Genomic DNA, 19,499 nt, shown 5'->3' on the forward strand with positions numbered 1-19,499 from the left:
AGGGCCCTCATTACTAGAGTGAGGAAATAAAGTGAGTTTACAGGCAACCTGAACTGTGGCTACACCTTAAGACCAGATGTACGTTAAAAGCATACTAAGTGGCAAATATTAGTGGGAGACGAGAGGACTGGGAAATCTTTAGGGGGCAACAGAAAGCTACTAAAAAAGCTATAAAGAAGAGTAAGATAGATTATGAGAGTAAACTTGCTCAGAATATAAAAACAGACAGTAAAAGTTTCTACAAATATATAAAACAGAAAAGAGTGGCTAAGGTAAATATTGGTCCTTTAGAGGATGAGAAGGGAGATTTAATAGTGGGAGATGAGGAAATGGCTGAGGAACTGAACAAGTTTTTTGGGTTGGTCTTCACAGTGGAAGACACAAATAACATGCCAGCGACTGATGGAAATGAGGCTATGACGCGTGAGGACCTTGAGATGATTGTTATCACTAAGGAGGTAGTGATGGGCAAGCTAATGGGGCTAAAGGTAGACAAGTCTCCTGGCCCTGATGGAATGCATCCCAGAGTACTAAAAGAGATGGCTAGGGAAATTGCAAATACTCTCGTGATAATTTACCAAAATTCACTAGACTCTGGGGTGGTCCCAGCGGATTGGAAATTAGCAAACGTGACACCACTGTTTAAAAAAGGAGGTTGGCAGAAAGCGGGTAATTATAGACCAGTTAGCTTAACTTCGGTCGTGGGGAAGATGCTGGAATCTATCAAGGAAGAAATAGTGAGGCACCTGGATGGAAATTATCCCATTGGGCAGACCCAGCATAGGTTCATAAAGGGCAGGTCATGCCTAACTAATTTAGTGGAATTTTTTGAGGACATTACCAGTGCAGTAGATAATGGGGAGCCAATGGATGTGGTATATCTGGATTTCCAGAAAGTTTTTGACAAGGTGCCACACAAAAGGTTGCTGCATAAGATAAAGATGCATAGCATTTAGGGTAAAGTAGTAGCATGGATAAATGGTTAATTGGTTAATTATAAAAAGCAAAGAGTGGGGATTAATGGGTGTTTCTCTGGTTGGCAATCAGTAACTAGTGGTATCTCAGGAATCAGTGTTGGGCCCACAATTGTTCACAATTGACATAGATGATTTGGAGTTGGGGACCAAGTGCAATGTGTCCAAGTTTGCAGACGACACTAGGATGAGTGGTAAAGCAAAAAGTGCAGAGGATACCGGAAGTCTGCAGAGGGGTTTGGATAGGTTAAGTGAATGGGCTAGGGTCTGGCAAATGGAATACAATGTTGACGAATGTGAGGTTATCCATTTTGGTAGGAATAACAGCAAAAGGGATTATTATTTAAATGATAAAATATTAAAACATGCTGCTGTGCAGAGAGACCTGGGTGTACGAGTGCATGAGTATCAAACAGTTGGTTTACAGGTGCAACAGGTGATTAAGAAGGCAAATGGAGTTTTGTCCTTCATTGCTAGAGGGATGGAGTTTAAGACTAGAGAGGTTATGCAGCAATTGTATTAAGGTAGTGAGGCCACACCAGGAGTATTGTGTTCAGTTTTGGTCTCCTTACCTGAGAAAGGACATACTGGCACTGGAGGGTGTGCAGAGGAGATTCACTCGGTTAATCCCAGAGCTGAAGAGGTTGGATTACGAGGACAGGTTGAGTAGACTGGGACTGTACTCATTGGAATTTAGAAGGATGTGGGGGGATCTTATAGAAACATATAAAATTATGAAGGGAATAGACAGGATATATGCGGGCAGGTTGTTTCCACTGGCGGGTGAAAGCAGGACTAGGGGGCACAGCCTCAAAATAAGGGGAAGTAGATTTAGGACTGACCTTAGGGGGAATTTCTTCACCCAAAGGGTTGTGAATCTATGGAATTCCTTGCCCAGTGAGGCATTTGAGGCTCCTTCATTAAATGTTTTTTAGATAAAGATAGATAGTTTTTTGAAGAATAAAGGGATTAAGGGTTATGGTGTTCGGGCAGGAAAGTGGAGCTGAGTCCACAAAAGATCAGCCATGATCTCATTGAATGGCGGAGCAGGCTTGAGGGGCCAGATGGCCTACTCCTGCTCCTAGTTCTTATGTTCTTTTGTTAAGACAGGGTACAACTTACTACATTTCTAACTTTTCAAAGTTGTGATGAAAGGTCACAGACTTGAACTGATAACTCTGTTTATTCATAGATGCTGCCTGACCGATTGAGTATTTTCAACAAGTTCAGTCTTTATTTCAGATTTCCAGCATTTGCAGTACTTTCCTTTTTTTTCAGTGTTTAATTCACAGCAACCTCCCTTCCAGAATGCCCACATTATTTCTGCTCTTCTCTCAAACTGGATTTCTTATTTGCTTCTTTTAGCTTGTTCACCTTCATTGCTTTCCATTACTTTTCTTTTTTAAAATAAATTTAGAATACCCAATTATTGTTTTTTCCAATTAAGGGACAGTTTAGCATGGCCAATCCACCTACCCTGCATATCTTTGGGTTGTTGGAGCATAACCCACGTAGACACGGGGAGAATGTGCAAACTCCACACAGACAGTGACCCAGAGCCGGGATCGAACTTGGGACCTCCCCGCCGTGAGGCAGCAATGCTAACCACTGCACCACCGTGCTGCCCTCAATCTTTCTCTTGACCAGATCTTACAGCCACCGGCACCTCATCCCAGACAGCACTGGATGCCCTGTGACTCACCCTCTGCGACCCTCGGGGGAACAGGACGCCCCTCTTGATCTCCATTGTGTTCAGGAGCCTGGCCAGGTCCGCATCACTGAATCTTGAGGCCAGCCTTCTCAGTGCCATGGTTGCGAGCTGACTGGGGTTGTTAGGGGGGGGGGGGGGGGGGGGGGGGGTAGGGGGGTGCTGGTGAGCACGGTCCCGGCGAATTGGCTGGCGAGCCTTCCTTTGATGGCGAGAAGCCCGTGAGGACCAATTAACATTGAATAGCATTGCCGGCCTTGCCGGGACGGGAAGCTCGCAGCAGTTCCCGCTGGTTATTACACTTGGAGATCATTCCGGAGAATCACACCCTTCTTTTTTGGATCCACTCCTGATTATTGATATTTCCAAGACCTTCAGTACTCTTCGAACCGGATCCTGAAATCTACACTCCAGGCTCCACTACATCCACACTCTAGACCTCTCTCTTCAGCAGCACAGGCACGCTATCATAAAACCTGTCCTGGCTTGCAGTTTCATTTTTCCTCGTGGCATTTGTTCCCAAACAGGCGCCGGAGTGTGGCGACTCGGGGATTTTCACAGTAACTTCATTGCCGTGCTAATGTTAGCCTACTTGTGACACTAATAAAGATTATCATTATTATTTTAACAAAAATCCTTTTTCCTTTCTTTCAGATGTTTACGTAACACAAGCTATAACAACTCTTGGTTACCAACGCTTCTCTGGATTCTTTTTCCCCTTCACTTCTCTCTCTGATCCCAACCCTTCTCCTAACCGTACATTCTCTGACATTCCACTTTCTGACCCTGAACAATCTGTCCATACAAAGATCTCCACTTCACCCCTTACACCCCTACCCCAGTGACTTTTGAGCTCAGCTCTTCCCTTGCCTTTACCCATGCCCGCTTCTTTGGCCAAGAGGCTTCCACCTGCTCAGTGGAATCATTTGCCCATTTTCCAGAATTCCCTGTCCACCTAGGCCTCTGCCACTAGCCTTGATCTTTTCATTGAGAATTGTCTGCGTGACATTGGCCATCTCAATTTCTCTTCCCCCTTACTCTAACATTTGTCCTTCTCAACTTGCTGCACCCCCCAACATTGACATCAAACCTGCAAGAAAGGTGCTGCTGTAGTTGTCTGGCGAACTGACCTCACCTAACAGCTTCCTCCTACCTACCTCAGACGCCTGACCCCAAAACTAAGCATCGATCTCTTACGTCCAGAACTGTCGCTGACCTCATATCCTGGAGACATCTTCCCTCAATGGCTTACAGTCTCCTAGTCTCCAACCCCAAACAGTCTGCATCTCTGTTCTTCCTCGAATCCACAAACACAAATTTCCTGGTAGACTTATCACTTCAAACAGTTCCTGCTCCATTGAATTGATTTCTTCCTATTTCAACTTTATTTTTTTTCTTCCCTTTTCCAGTTTCTCCCCACCTACATCCATAACTCTTCCGGTGTCCTCTATCCCTTTAAAAGAGTGCTTCAGTTTCCTGACTCTAACTATTTCCTCTTTTCCATGGACATCCAATCTCTCTACATATTAATTTCCCCAATAGCATGGTCTGAGGGCTCTCCACTTTTTCTTGAACTGAAATCCAACTAGTCTCATCCACCCTCTCAGCCTGGCTGAACTTGTTCTCATATTGACCATCGGACCATAAGAAATAGGAACAGGAGTAGGCTGTTCGGCCCCTCGAGCCTGCTCCATCATTCAATAGGATCATGGCTGATCCAGCATTCCTCACATCCACTTTCCTGCCCTTTCTCTATAGCCTTGATTCCCTTGCTGATCAATAATTTATCTATCTCAGCCTTATATACACACAGGGACTCTGCCCTCACAGCTCTCTGTGACAAGGAGTTCCAAAGACTCACAACCCTCAGTCTTAAATTGTCACCCCTTTATTCTGAGAGGATGCCCTCCCGTCCTAGACTCTGCCAAGGGGGGAAACATCCTCTCAGTATTTTCCCTGTCAAGCCCATTAAGAGTCCTTTCTGTTCCAATGAGATCACCTCTCATCCTTCTAAATTCTAATGAGTAGAGTTCCAACCTGTTTAACCTTTGCTCATAAGACAATCCCTCTAAACCGGGGATCATCCTCGTGAACCTTCTCTGAACCATCTCCAATGGAATAATATCTTTCCTTGAATAAAGGGACCAAAACTGTTCACAGTTCTCCAGATGTGGTCTCACCAGTACCTTGTACGATGCAGCAAGACTTCCTGACTCTTATATTCCAACCCCCTTGAAATCAGGGCCAACATTCCATTAGCTTCCCTGCTGTACCTGTGTGCTAGCTTTCTGTGTTTTGTGCCCAAGTACCTCCAAGACCCTTTGTGTTGCAGCTTTCTGCAGTTTTTCTCCATTTAAATAGTACTCTGATCTTTTGTTCTCTCTTCCAAAATGAAAAATTTCACATTTTCCCACATCGTAATCCATTTGTCAACGTTTTGCCCACTTACGTAACCTACCAATATCCCTTTGCAAACTGTTTGTATTCCTCTCGCAACTTGCCTTTCCACTTATATTTGTGTTATCTTATATCTGGCTGCAGTACACTCACTTCCTTCCTTCAAGTCATTAATATAAATTGTAAAGAGTTGCAGTCCAGCACTGATCCCTGTGGAATCCCACTGGTTACAGGTCGCCTACCTGAAAAAGAACCCCTTATCCCCACTCACTGTTTGCTGCCCATTATCCAATTCTCTATCTATGCCAATACACTCCCTCCAACACCATGGGCTCTTATCTTATGACTTAACCTTTTGTGAGGTACCTTGTTGAATGCGTTCTGGAAGTTCAAAAACAACACAATACTGGTTGCCCTCAATCCACTCTGGTCAAGACTTCCTCAAAACACTTCTCCATCAACTCTACTCACTTCTTCCAAATAAAATATACTGCTCTTGGTACGCACATAGATACTAGCTATCGCTGGGATGTGCGGAACAATCTTGTTCCAGTCCAACTCAGTCCACCTCCTTCATCTTTTTCCAGTATAATGATGACTAGATTGGTGCTACTTCCTGCTGCTGCCCTGAACTGGAAAATGCATAAATTTTGCTTCCAATTTCCTCCGTGTTCTCACCTTCCCATCATCTATCTTTAACTCTTTGCTTCCCTTCCTCGACTTCTCTGTCTCCATTTCTGGGAATAGCATGTCAATAAACATTCATTAGAAACCCACTGACTCCCAAAGCTACAATTTTACACCCTGCATTTTCCCAGTTCCTCTATTTTCACCATATTTTTTTACATACTAGTGCCTCTAAGTGTCTTCGTTTTTCTTCAACCAAGGATCCCTCCCACTGTGAATGACAAGTTCCTCAGCCTTGTCTATCCAATTTCCTCCAGTTTTGCTCGCACCCTTGCATTCCCTCTCTGAAAGCATGGTAGGGTTCCTGTTCTAAAACCATGTTTTATATCGAAAACAACTTTATTAATTGAGTAGATTGAAATCACCAGATGAGTTTTAAAAGACTGAAGAAGTGTATTTTAAGTGACTTTAAGCGACAGCTCCTAAAATGGCTGAACATTTACATAGCTGTACCGTACAAATTACAAAGGAACCAGGCTGTCTTGAAATAGCCCACCAGAAGCAACAATTTAGATAAGTGTAAATGATCCATCTCCTGAATCATTCACAAAAATACATCCAGACATAGCCTGTGTATTCTGCTGGGTGTTGACCAAGTCATTCAATTCAGTCATAAGACTTTGATAAATGGACCCAGCTGAGAAAGGAACTCCATCAGCTATACTATAACCCAATCATTCTTTTCTTAAAATAAATTTAGAGTACCCAATTTATTTTTTCCAATTAAGGGGCAATTTAGCGTTTTCAATCCACCGACCTTGCACATCTTTCGATTGTGGGGGCGAAACCCATGCAAACACGGGGAGAATGTGCAAACTCCACACGGACAGTGACCCAGAGCTGGGATCGAACCTGGGACCTCGGCGCCGTGAGGCAGCAGGGCTAACCCACTGCACCACCGTGCTGCCCTAACCCAATCATTCTTAAACAATAGACCTGGAATTGACTTGTTGTGACTATGTTTAAGTGACTGGCCAGTCAGCGAGAGGAGGTAATATGATAAGCTAACCCTTTTTGTCTCCTAAGAACGCTTCTGGGGACAGCTGAGTAAGGGCAGAAAGATCCTGAATTGATAAATGGCGAGAGAAGAACTTGCAGTCTACATCTCCATCCATTCTGTCAGCTTGCTTGTCTATTGACGAGCCACACACACCACAGGCAGTATCTTAAATATCAATCCAGCCACCATGAACTCCAGAAGAAAAGACAGAAAAGACGCTATCGAGGCCCACATCCCCACCCTATCCCCATAACCCCACCTAACCATTTGGACACTAAGGGCAATTTATCATGGCCAATCCACCTAACCTGGACGTGGGAGGAAACCGAAGCACCTGGAAGAAACCCACGCAGACATGGGGAGAAAGTGCAAAGTGCACACAGACAGTCATCTGAGGCCGGAATTGAACCCAGGTCCCTGGTGCTGTTACGTAGCAGTGCTGACCCCTGTACCGCCATGCCACCCTACAGCTTTCAACATCTTTAAATCGACTTGACACAGAATTTGGACAGACCATCGAGCAAAGACTGAAACCATCCAAGTTAGGGGCAGCAGGGTAGCATAGTGGTTAGCATAAATGCTTCACAGCTCCAGGGTCCCAGGTTCGATTCCCGGCTGGGTCACTGTCTGTGTGGAGTCTGCACGTCCTCCCCCTGTGTGCGTGGGTTTCCTCCGGGTGCTCCGGTTTCCTCCCACAGTCCAAAGATGTGTGGGTTAGGTGGATTGGCCATGCTAAATTGCCCGTAGTGTCCTAATAAAAGTAAGGTTAAGGGGGGGGTTGTTGGGTTACGGGTATAGGGTGGATACGTGGGTTTGAGTAGGGTGATCATGGCTCGGCACAACATTGAGGGCCGAAGGGCCTGTTCTGTGCTGTACTGTTCTATGTTCTATGTTATCAATCAACAGGATCCATCTACAATTGATTTCTTTTTAGGGCGGCAAGGTGGCGCAGTGGTTAGCACTGCTGCCTACAGCGCTGAGGACCTAGGTTCGATCCCAGCCCGGGGTTACTGTCTGTGTGGAGTTTGCACATTCTCCCGTGTCTGCATGGGTCTCACCCCCACAATCCAAACATGCAGGTTAGGTGGATTGACCATGCTAAATTGCCCTTTAATTAAAAAAAAAAATTGGGTGCTCTAAAAAAAATGTTTTATTTACTTTTTGTGGACTCTTAATCTACCCTCCCACTTTGTATCTTTTGTGTGCGTGTGTGCATGTATATAGAAACCCCTGTGTATGTCTTTTAAAGTCACAGCACTCGCTGAATTGGCAATCGTATTCTATAAAAAACACCTAATGTGGTCAAAGAGAAAATGCTGGAAAATCTCATCAGGTCTGGCAGCATCTGTAGGGAGAGGAAAGAGCTAACGTTTCGAGTCCGATGACTCTTTGTCAAAGCTAACAGTCAGAGAATCTGGGTTCTCTGGACGGGGTTCTCACTCCACAGTATAAATATTCCCCACATTCTCTGACTGTTAGCTTTGACAGATGACAATAAATCCGACTGCCGTAATCTGGCGCCAACTGTAAGAGGATCATTATCATGTTTTCTGAAAAAATGATAAGCAACATACACACAAGAGTAAGTAAAGCTAAACTATATTAAAGGTCCTGATATTTCAGTATGATTACCATGATCAATCCAGAGTAAAAAATTATTAATTGTGGAAAGGACCAATTTTAAAGGGGTGGGAATAGATCTGAGCTAGGCAAACTGGGATCTAGGCTTTAGAGGTAAGACTGCAATTGAACAATGGATTGCCCTAAAAGAGGAGATAATTCAAGTCCAGTCAAGGCACATTTTATCCCAACTGGGAAAGGTAGGACAAGCAAAGTCAGGGTTCCCTGGACGATGAGATAGATAATAAGATGAAATGAAAAAGGGTATGTATGACAGATGTTAAGTTGATCAAGTGAGATCTAAATATAGAATATTCTGAGGGAAAGTGAAAAAAGTAAGAGAATGTGGTGAACGTATTGCATTATCCATTCACCATGTAGGTAACTGTATCACACTATTGCCATAAGGGCTCCTCCATTGTAAGGTATTACCTGGAATGTATCATTTTGGTGCCTTTGTGGGCTCCGCCCCTGGCTCCACCCCTTGAGGGGAGGTATAAAGAGCAGCAGCCCTGTAGGCGGCTCTCAGTACCAGAGCAGTCGCAGGCAGGCACTGTTCTAGTCAATTAAAGCCACAGTTTACTTCTACTCCTTGTTTCGCGTAAATTGATGGTTGCATCAGAGCAGCAAAGAGAAATTATGAGAAGAAACTGACAGGCAACATAAGGTGGAATCTAAATGTCTTCTATAAGCATATAAAAGGTGGAAAAAGGAAGAATAGGCTGATTAGGGACCAAAACAAGACTTATCCTTGGAGCCTGAGGTACTGAATGAGTACTTTGTACCTGTATTTACCAAGGAAGAAAATTCAGCCAAGGTTGTAGTGAAAGAGGGATCGTTGAGACATTGGGTGGGTATTGATAAAGAAGAGGTATGAGAAAAGCTGCACTTAAACTAGATAAGTCACCAGGACCAGATGAAATACATCCAATCCTCCTCAGATATACTGGTGGTGCCAGAGGACTGGAGAATTGCTGGTTACATGCCTGTTCAAAAAAATTATGCAAGGAAAAACCCAACATTTATAGGCCAGCCAGTTTAACTTAAGCCATGGTGTACATTCTAAAATGATAATATGGGACAAGATCGAGAGGACCTGGACAAATGTGAATTAATGAAGCAAGGACTGCAGGGAATTTTAAAGGGCAAATTGTGTTTAACTGGTTTGAACTTTTGATGCGGTAACAGAGAAAGTTGATGAATGTAAGGTTGATGTGGTCGACTTCCAAAAGACATGTGATGAAGTGCCATACAATAGGCTTGTCAACAAAGTTGAAGCTCATAGAATAAAAGGGACAGTAGCAGCATGGATACACAGTTGGCTAAGTGACAGGAAACAGAGGAAGTGATGAATGGATGCTTTTCAGAGTGGAGGAAGGTATATTGTGGAGAGGCTGGTACTCAGACCACTGCTTTTTGAGATCTATATTACTGACCCAGACTTGGGTGTGCAGGGTACTATTTCAAATATTACATGTAATACAAAAGATGGAAACATGAACTGTGAGGAGGATAGGGATAGACAGGCTTTTGGAATGGGCAGATACATGACAGATGATATTTAATGCAAGGAAATGCTTGTTAGGAAAACAAGGATAGGAAATATAAAATAAAGAATATCATTCTAAATGGGGGTGGGGCAGGTGCAGAGGGGATGGACCTGGGGGTTATATGTGCACGAATCATTGAAGGTGGCAGGAAATGTTGAGAAAGTAGTTATTAAGACTTGTATGTGCTGGGCTTTATAAATAGAAGCAGAGAGTGCAAAAAGGGCAGCACGGTAGCATTGTGGATAGCACAATCGCTTCACAGCTCTAGGGTCCCAGGTTCGATTCCGGCTTGGGTCACTGTCTGTGTGGAGTCTGCACATCCTCCCCGTGTGTGCGTGGGTTTCCTCCGGGTGTTCCGGTTTCCTCCCACAGTCCAAAGATGTGCAGGTTAGGTGGATTGGCCATGATAAATTGCCCTTAGTGTCCAAAATTGCCCTTAGTGTTGGGTGGGATTACTGGGTTATGGGGATAGGGTGGAGTTGTTGACCTTGGGTAGGGTGCTCTTTCCAAGAGCTGGTGCAGACTCAATGGGATGAATGGCCTCCTTCTGCACTGTAAATTCTATAATTCTAAACAAGGAAGTTACGGTTGAACCTTTATAAACCACTGGTTCTGTCTCAACTGAATTAGTGGGTTCAGAAAAGATTTATGCTATTGTTTCCAATGATTAGCTACTTCAGTTATGAGGATAAATTGGCAAAACTGAGGATCTTCATTTCAGAGAAGAGGAAAGGAATAACAGTGTTCAAAATCATGAGGGGTCTGGACAGAATAGATAGAGTGTATGTTTTTTTCAGATGGCAGGGTTTCCCAGCCTGTCACCAAAGAATGCATCCATCCCTTCTTTTAAATAAATTTCCAGTACCCAATTACTTTTTTTTCCCAATTAAGGGACAATTTAATGTGGCCAATCCACCAACCTGCACATCTTTGCGTTGTGGGGGTGAAACCCACACAAATAAGGGGAGAATGTGCAAATTTCACACAGTGACCCAGGGCTGGGATTGAACCCGGGTCCTCAGCGCCGGAGGCAGGAGTGCTAATCCCTGCACCACAGTGCTGCCCAAGGAATGTATCCCTGCTGATGACAGCAACCCCGCAGTTATTTTAATGCTCCATGGTGTGCTAATTGATTGGGGATGGGACTTTATCCCGTGAAGCGACCATCAATTCACACGAGACAGAGAGTTGAAGTGAACAGTGGCTTGAATCAACTAAAACAGTGCCTGCCTGCGACTTCTCTACAATGAGAGCCGCCTACATGGCAGCTGCTCTTTATACCTCCCCTCAAGGGGGCGGAGCCAGGGGCGGAACCCACAAGGGCACCAACATGATACAATCAGTGTAATACCGTACAATGGTCCATAGGTACAATGTAATACAGTGGTGAATGGTTACCATAATACGTTCCCCTCATTCGGGAGGAAGTCACACCTCAGAGAGCTGACAGACAATCTGATTGATATAATGAAGGGGAAGTCTCTCCGAGGTAATTTCTGGGGTTGTGTGTGTTGCCTTCCCTGCCTGTCACCCATTTGAATAAAAATACTTCCCTGGGTCACCACTGGGAGGCTGCCTGCATTCAGTGGGCGGCCTCTCCATCCAGCGGGGGTGGGGGGGCGTATCTGTTGACGGACTGGTAAAAAAACACTTTTTCATTCATTCTCCTGATGTGGCCAGCGCTGGTTGGGCTATCCCTAATTGCCCACCAGGGGGCATTTGAGAGTCAACATAATTCCAGATTTATTTTTTATTGAATTCACATTGCACCACCTGATGTGGTAGGATTCAAACCTGGGTCCACAGATCTTGCCCTGTGTCTCTGGATTGCTAGTCTAGTGGCAATACCACAACACCACTGCCTCCGCTGTGCCCTCAATAGGGAACTTCAATATTTAAATGTGCTTCCTGCCTCCTTGTGATGGGAAACCTGTCCAAAGCCGGTCCTGCCATTGCTAAAATTCCCGACATGAGACAAGGTTGAGGAACCCCCTCCGCCCAATTTTACCGCACCCTCCAGTCTGGTCCTGCCTCATGCAGGTCAGTAAAAGTAACCCCAGAGAGAAACTGTTTCCATTCGCAGAAGAGTTGAGAACCAGAGGGCATCAATTTAAGGTGGATTGGCAAAAAGAACCACAGGTGACCTGAGGAAAACATATTTTCACGCAGCAAGCGGTTAGAATCTGGAGTGCACTGCCTGAGAGTGTGGCGCAGGCAGATTCAACCATGGCTTTCAATGGTGAATTGTATAATTACCTGAAGAGCAAAAAAGATGCAGGTTTACAGTGAAACGGCAGGAGAGTGGGACTAGCTGAGTAGCTCTTACAGAGAGCTGCCGTGTACATGATGGGTGAATAACATCACTCTGCTGTCATATTCTATGATACTATGAGAACTGAGAAACTAGTTTCTGGTTTAATTGCAGCAAAACCTGGCATAATATCGGTGAAATCAATCACAGTACTCTAAATTTAAAAAAAAATTATTATAGGAGAGCAACAAATCTTCTGCTCTCCTCACACTCTCCTCAGTAAATAAAATTTAGTGCAATTTTATTGTTTGCCCATGTTATACATGGCTTTGTCAACCTTTAAGGTTTAACTAAATGTTAGGGAGAAAGGCTTGCTATTCAAAAAATATAATTGCACAAATCACCCTGCTTCATCAAAATGCTGTTCAAATTATGATCATATCCTGCATATCCTGTCATGCAGAACCTATGGTGATGTTGACAAATTTGTGAAGCATGAGTGTTAGTATTACTTTCATGTTACCAGTATACGCACCAGGACTGACCACTCCAGGATATGTGACCAATATACATTCCCAAGACTGACGACTCCAGAATTTAAAAAAATAAATAAATTTAGAGTCCCCAATTATTTTTTCCCAATTAAGGGGCAACTTAGAACATAGAACGATACAGCGCAGTACAGGCCCTTCGGCCCACGATGTTGCACCGACATGGGAAGTCAAAATCTAAAGGCCATCTAACCTACACTATGCCATTATCATCCATATGCTTATCCAATAAACTTTTAAATGCCCTCAATGTTGGCGAGTTCACTACTGTTGCAGGTAGGGCATTCCACGGCCTCACCACTCTTTGCGTAAAAAACCTACCTCTGACCTCTGTCCTATATCTATTACCCCTCAATTTATGGCTATGTCCCCTCGTGCTAGCCACCTCCATCCGCAGGAGAAGGCTCTCACTGTCCACCCTATCTAACCCTCTGATCATTTTGTATGCCTCTATTAAGTCACCTCTTAACCTTCTTCTCTCTAACGAAAACAACCTCAAGCCCATCAGCCTTTCCTCATAAGATTTTCCCTCCATACCAGGCAACATCCTGGTAAATCTCCTCTGCACCCGTTCCAAAGCTTCCACGTCCTTCCTATAATGAGGCGACCAGAGCTGTACGCAATACTCCAAATGCGGCCGTACCAGAGTTTTGTACAGCTGCAACATGACATGGCTCCGGAACTCAATCCCTCTACCAATAAAGGCCAACATACCATAGGCCTTCTTCACAACCCTATCAACCTGGGTGGCAACTTTCAGGGATCTATGTACATGGACACCGAGATCCCTCTGTTCATCCACACTGCCAAGAATTTTACCATTAGCCAAATATTCCGCATTCCTGTTATTCTTTCCAAAGTGAATCACCTCACACTTCTCTACATTAAACTCCATTTGCCACCTCTCAGCCCAGCTCTGCAGCTTATCTATGTCCCTCTGTAACCTGCAACATCCTTCCACACTGTCTACAACTCCACCGACTTTAGTGTCGTCTGCAAATTTACTCACCCAATCTTCTGTGCCCTCCTCTAGGTCATTTATAAAAATGACAAACAGCAACCGCCCCAGAACAGATCCTTGTGGTACGCCACTCGTAACTGAACTCCATTCTGAACATTTGCCATCAACCACCACCCTCTGTCTTCTTTCAACTAGCCAATTTCTGATCCACATCTCTAAATCACCCTCAATCCCCAGCCTCCGTATTTTCTGCAATAGCCGACCGTGTGTGGCCAATCCACCTACCCTGCACATCTTTGGGTTGTGGGGGGTGAAACCCACACAGACACAGGGAGAACGTGGAAATGAAAATCGCTTATTGTCACAAGTAGGCTTCAATGAAGTTACTGTGAAAAGCCCCTAGTCGCCACATTCCGGCACCTGTTCGGGGAGGCTGGTACGAGAATTGAACCGTGCTGCTGGCCTGCCTTGGTCTGCTTTAAAAGCCAGTGATTTAGCCCAGTGTGCTAAACCAGCCCCTAACTCCTCACAGACAGTGACCCGGGTCCTCAGCGCTGTAGGCAGCAGTGCACCACCATGCTGCCCGACCACTCCAGCATATGTGGCCAATATACACTCCCAAGACTGACCACTCCAGGATATGTGACCAATATACAATCCCAAGACTGACCACTCCAGGATATGTGACCAATATACACTCCCAAGACTGACCACTCCAGGATATGTGACCAATATACACTCCCAAGACTGACCACTCCAGGATATAAGACCATAAGACCATAAGACATAGGAGCGGAAGTAAGGCCATTCGGCCCATCGAGTCCACTCCACCATTCAATCATGGTTGATTTCAACTCCATTTACCCGCTCTGTCCCCATAGCCCTTAATTCCTCGAGAAATCAAGAATTTATCAATTTCTGTCTTAAAGACACTCAACGTCCCGGCCTCCACCGCCCTCTGTGGCAATGAATTCCACAGACCTACCACTCTCTGGCTGAAGAAATTTCTCCTCATCTCTGTTCTAAAGTGACTCCCTTTTATTCTAAGACTGTGCCCCCGCGTCCTAGTCTCCCCTGCTAATGGAAACAACTTCCCTACGTCCATCCTATCCAAGCCATTCATTATCTTGTAAGTTTCTATTAGATCTCCCCTCAACCTCCTAAACTCCAATGAATATAATCCCACGATCCTCAGACGTTCATCGTATGTTAGGCCTACCATTCCTGGGATCATCCGTGTGAATCTCCGTTGGACCCGCTCCAGTGCCAGTATGTCCTTCCTGAGGTGTGGGGCCCAAAATTGCTCACAGTATTCTAAATGGGGCCTAACTAGTGCTTTATAAAGCCTCAGAAGTACATCCCTGCTTTTATATTCCAAGCCTCTTGAGATAAACGACAACATTACATTTGCTTTCTTAATTACGGACTCAACCTGCAAGTTTACCTTTAGAGAATCCTGGACTAGGACTCCCAAGTCCCTTTGCACTTTAGCATTATGAATTTTGTCACCGTTTAGAAAATAGTCCATGCCTCTATTCTTTTTTCCAAAGTGCAAGACCTCGCACTTGCCCACGTTGAATTTCATCAGCCACTTCTTGGACCATTCTCCTAAACTGTCTAAATCTTTCTGCAGCCTCCCCACCTCCTCAATACTACCTGCCCCTCCACCTATCTTTGTATCATCGGCAAACTTGGCCAGAATGCCCCCAGTCCCGTCATCTATGTGACCAATATACACTCCAAGACTGACCACTCCAGGATATGTGACCAATATACACTCCAAGACTGACCACTCCAGGATATGTGACCGATATACACTTCCAAGACTGACCACTCCAGGATATGTGACCAATATACACTCCCAAGACTGACCACTCCAGGATATGTGACCAATATACACTCCAAGTCTGACCACTCCAGGATATGTGACCAATATACACTCCCAAGACTGACCACTCCAGGATATGTGACCAATATACACTCCCAAGACTGACCACTCCAGGAAATGTGACCAATATACACTCCAAGACTGACCACTCCAGGATATGTTTTGTTTGCACTGGAGTGCTGAGCTTGTGGCATTTGAGTGCTACAGTGAGAGTTTGGTGACTGAGGGAGTTAGGTGAGGAGGGAGTAAGATGCTCCTTACATTTCATTTCCTATATTTATCAAAGAGCGTGAAGGGAGTCAGGAGTTTAGAGTACAGCTGACTGGAAGCAGAGTCGGAGGGCGGAGGTCCAGTTGGTCCACGGGGCAGCTAATTCTGTAAAGTAAGAGGGGATGGAGGCTAGGGCAGTTGCATGCTCCTCCTGTAGGATGTGGGTGGTGAGGGAAACCACTGGTGTCCCCACTGACTATACCTGCAGGAAGTGCACCCAACTCCAGCTCCTCAGAGACCGTGTTAAGGTACTGGAGCTGGAGCTGGATGAACTTCGGATCATCCGGGAGGCAGAGGGGGTTATCGAGAAGAGTTACAGTGAGGTAGCCACACCAAAGGTACTGGGCAAGAGTAGCTGGGTTACAGTCAGGGGAAAGAAAACTAACAGGCAGACAGTGCAGGGATCCCTCGTAGCCGTTCCCCTTCAAAACAAGTATACCGTTTTGGATGCTGTTGGGGGGGATGACCTACCGGGGAAGGCCCCAGCGGCCAGGTCTCTGGCACTGAGTCTGGCTCTGGGGCTCAGAAGGGAAGGGGGGAGCATAGAAAAGCAATAGTAATAGGAGATTCAATGGTTAGGGGAATAGATAGGAGATTCTGTGGTCGCGAGCGAGACTCCTGAAAGGTATGTTGCCTCCCGGGTGCCAGGGCCAGGGATGTCTCAGATCGTGTCTTCAGGATCCTGAAGGGGGAGGGTGAGCAGCCAGAAGTAGTGGTGCACATTGGTACCAACGACGTAGGTAGCAAAAAGGGTGTGGAGGTAATAAACAAGTTTAGGGAGTTAGGCTGGAAGTTAAAGGCCAGGACAGACAGAGTTGTCATCTCTGGTTTGTTGCCGGTGCCACGTGATAGCGAGGCTAGGAATAGGGAGAGAGTGCAGTTGAACACGTGGCTGCAGGAATGGTGCAGGAGGGAGGGCTTCAGGTATTTGGATAATTGGAGCGCATTCTGGGGAAGGTGGGACCTGTACAAGCAGGACGGGTTGCATCTGAACCAGAGGGGCACCAATATCCTGGGGGGGAGGTTTTCTAGTACTCTTCGGGAAGGTTTCAACTAATTTGGCAGGGGAATGGGAACTGGATCTGTAGTCAAGCAACTAAGGAAGCCGATATTCAGGACGCCAAAGCACATAGTGATGCAGTGGGGAAGGTAACACTGGCAAAGGAGAGTACTTGCAGGCAAGGAGATGGGTTGAAGTGTGTATACTTTAATGCATGAAGCATCAGGAATAAGGTGGGTGAACTTAAGGCATGGATCGGTACTTGGGACTACGATGTGGTGGCCATCATGGAAACTTGGATAGAAGAGGGGCAGAAATGGTTGTTGGAGGTCCCTGGTTATAGATGTTTCAACAAGATTAGGGAGGATGGTAAAAGAGGTGGGGGGGGGGGGTGGCATTGTTAATTAGATATAGTATAACAGCTGCAGAAAGGCAGTTCGAGGGGGATCTGCCTACTGAGGTAATATGGGTTGATGTCAGAAATAGGAAAGGAGCAGTCACTTTGTTGGGAGTTTTCTATAGGCCCCCCAATAGCAGCAGAGATGTGGAGGAACAGATTGGGAAACAGATTTTGGAAAGGTGCAGAAGTCACAGGGTAGTAGTCATGGGTGACTTCAACTTCCCAAACATTGAGTGGAAACTCTTTAGATCAAATAGTTTGGATGGGGTAGTGTTTGTGCAGTGTGTCCAGGAAGCTTTTCTAACACAGTATGTAGATTGTCTGACCCGAGGGGAGGCCATATTGGATTTAGTACTTGGTAATGAACCAGGGCAGGTGATAGATTTGTTAGTGGGGGAGCATTTTGGAGGTAGTGACCACAATTCTGTGATTTTCACTTTAGTTATGGAGAGGGATAGGTGCGGGCAAGGTTTATAATTGGGGGAAGGGTAAATACAATGCTGTCAGACAAGATTTGAAGTGCAGAAGTTGGGAACATAGGCTGTCAGGGAAGGACACAAGTGAAATGTGGAACTTGTTCAAGGAACAGGTACTGTGTGTCTTTGATATGAATGTCCCTGTCAGGCAGGGAAGAGATGGTCGAGTGAGGGAACCATGGTTGACAAGAGAGGTTGAATGTCTTGTTAAGAGGAAGAAGGAGACTTATATAAAGCTGAAGAAACAAGGTTCAGACAGGGCGCTGGAGGGATACAAGATAGCCAGGAGGGAACTGAAGAAAGGGATTAGGAGAGCTAAGAGAGGGCATGAAAAATCTTTGGCAGGTAGGATCAAGGAAAACCCCAAGGCCTTTTACACATATGTACAAAATATGAGAATGACTAGAGCAAGGGTAGGTCCGATCAAGGACAGTAGCGGGAGATTGTGTATTGAGTCTGAAGAGATAGGAGAGGTCTTGAACAAGTATTTTTCTTCAGTATTTACAAACGAGAGGGGCCATATTGATGGAGAGGACAGTGTGAAACAGACTGATAAGCTCGAGGAGATACTGGCCAGGAAGGAAGATGTGTTGCACGTTTTGAAAAACTTGAGGATAGACAAGTCCCCCGGGCCTGACAGGATATATCCAAGGATTCTATGGGAAGCAAGAAATGAAATTGCAGAGCCGTTGGCAATGATCTTTTCGTCCTCGCTGTCAACAGGGGTGGTACCAGAGGATTGGAGAGTGGCAAATGTCCTGCCCCTGTTCAAAAAAGGGCATAGGGATAACCCTGGGAATTACAGGCCAGTTAGTCTTACTTCAGTGGTAGGCAAAGTAATGGAAAGGATACTGAGGGATAGGATTTCTGAGCATCTGGAAAGGCACTGCTTGATTAGGGATAGTCAGCACGGATTTGTGAGGGGTAGGTCTTGCCTTACAAGTCTTATTGACTTCTTTGAGGAGGTGACCAAGCATGTGGATGAAGGTAAAGCAGTGGATGTAGTGTACATGGATTTTAGTAAGGCATTTGATAAGATTCCCCATTGTAGGCTTGTGCAGAAAGTAAGGAGGCATGGGATAGTGGGAAATTTGGCCAGTTGGATAACAAACTGGCTAACCGATAGAAGACAGAGAGTGGTAGTGGATGGCAAATATTCAGCCTGGAGCCCAGTTATCAGTGGCGGACCCCAGGGATCAGTTCTGGGTCCTCTGCTGTTTGTGATTTTCATTAACGACTTGGATGAGGGAGTTGAAGGGTGGGTCAGTAAATTTGCAGATGATACGAAGATTGGTGGAGTAGTGGATAGTGAGGAGGGCTGTTGTCGGCTTCAAAGAGACATAGATAGAATGCAGAGCTGGGCTGAGAAGTGGCAGATGGAGTTTAACCCTGACAAGTGTGAGGTTGTCCATTTTGGAAGGACAAATAGGAATGCGGAATACAGGGTTAACGGTAGGGTTCTTGGCAATGTGGAGGAGCAGAGAGATCTTGGGGTCTATGTTCATAGATCTTTGAAAGTTGCCACTCAAGTGGATAGAACTGTGAAGAAGGCCTATGGTGTGCTAGCGTTCATTAGCAGAGGGATTGAATTTAAGAGCCGTGAGGTGATGATGCAGCTGTACAAAACCTTGGTCAGGCCACATTTGGTGTACTGTGTGCAGTTCTGGTCGCCTCATTTTAGGAAGGATGGAAGCTTTGGAAAAGGTGCAAAGGAGATTTACCAGGATGTTGCCTGGAATGGAGAGTAGGTCATACGAGGAAAGGTT

General features: G+C 45.4%; 1 protein-coding gene across 1 annotated transcript in view; it reads right to left on the reverse strand.

The window, feature by feature from the left end:
• Positions 1–19,499, reverse strand: part of LOC119962385 (EEF1A lysine methyltransferase 3-like) — a 44,182-nt gene that overhangs the window by 23,118 nt on the left and 1,565 nt on the right. The window lies entirely within an intron of this gene.

The sequence above is a fragment of the Scyliorhinus canicula genome, chromosome 2 (assembly GCF_902713615.1).
Source record: "Scyliorhinus canicula chromosome 2, sScyCan1.1, whole genome shotgun sequence".
NCBI lineage: Eukaryota > Metazoa > Chordata > Chondrichthyes > Carcharhiniformes > Scyliorhinidae > Scyliorhinus > Scyliorhinus canicula.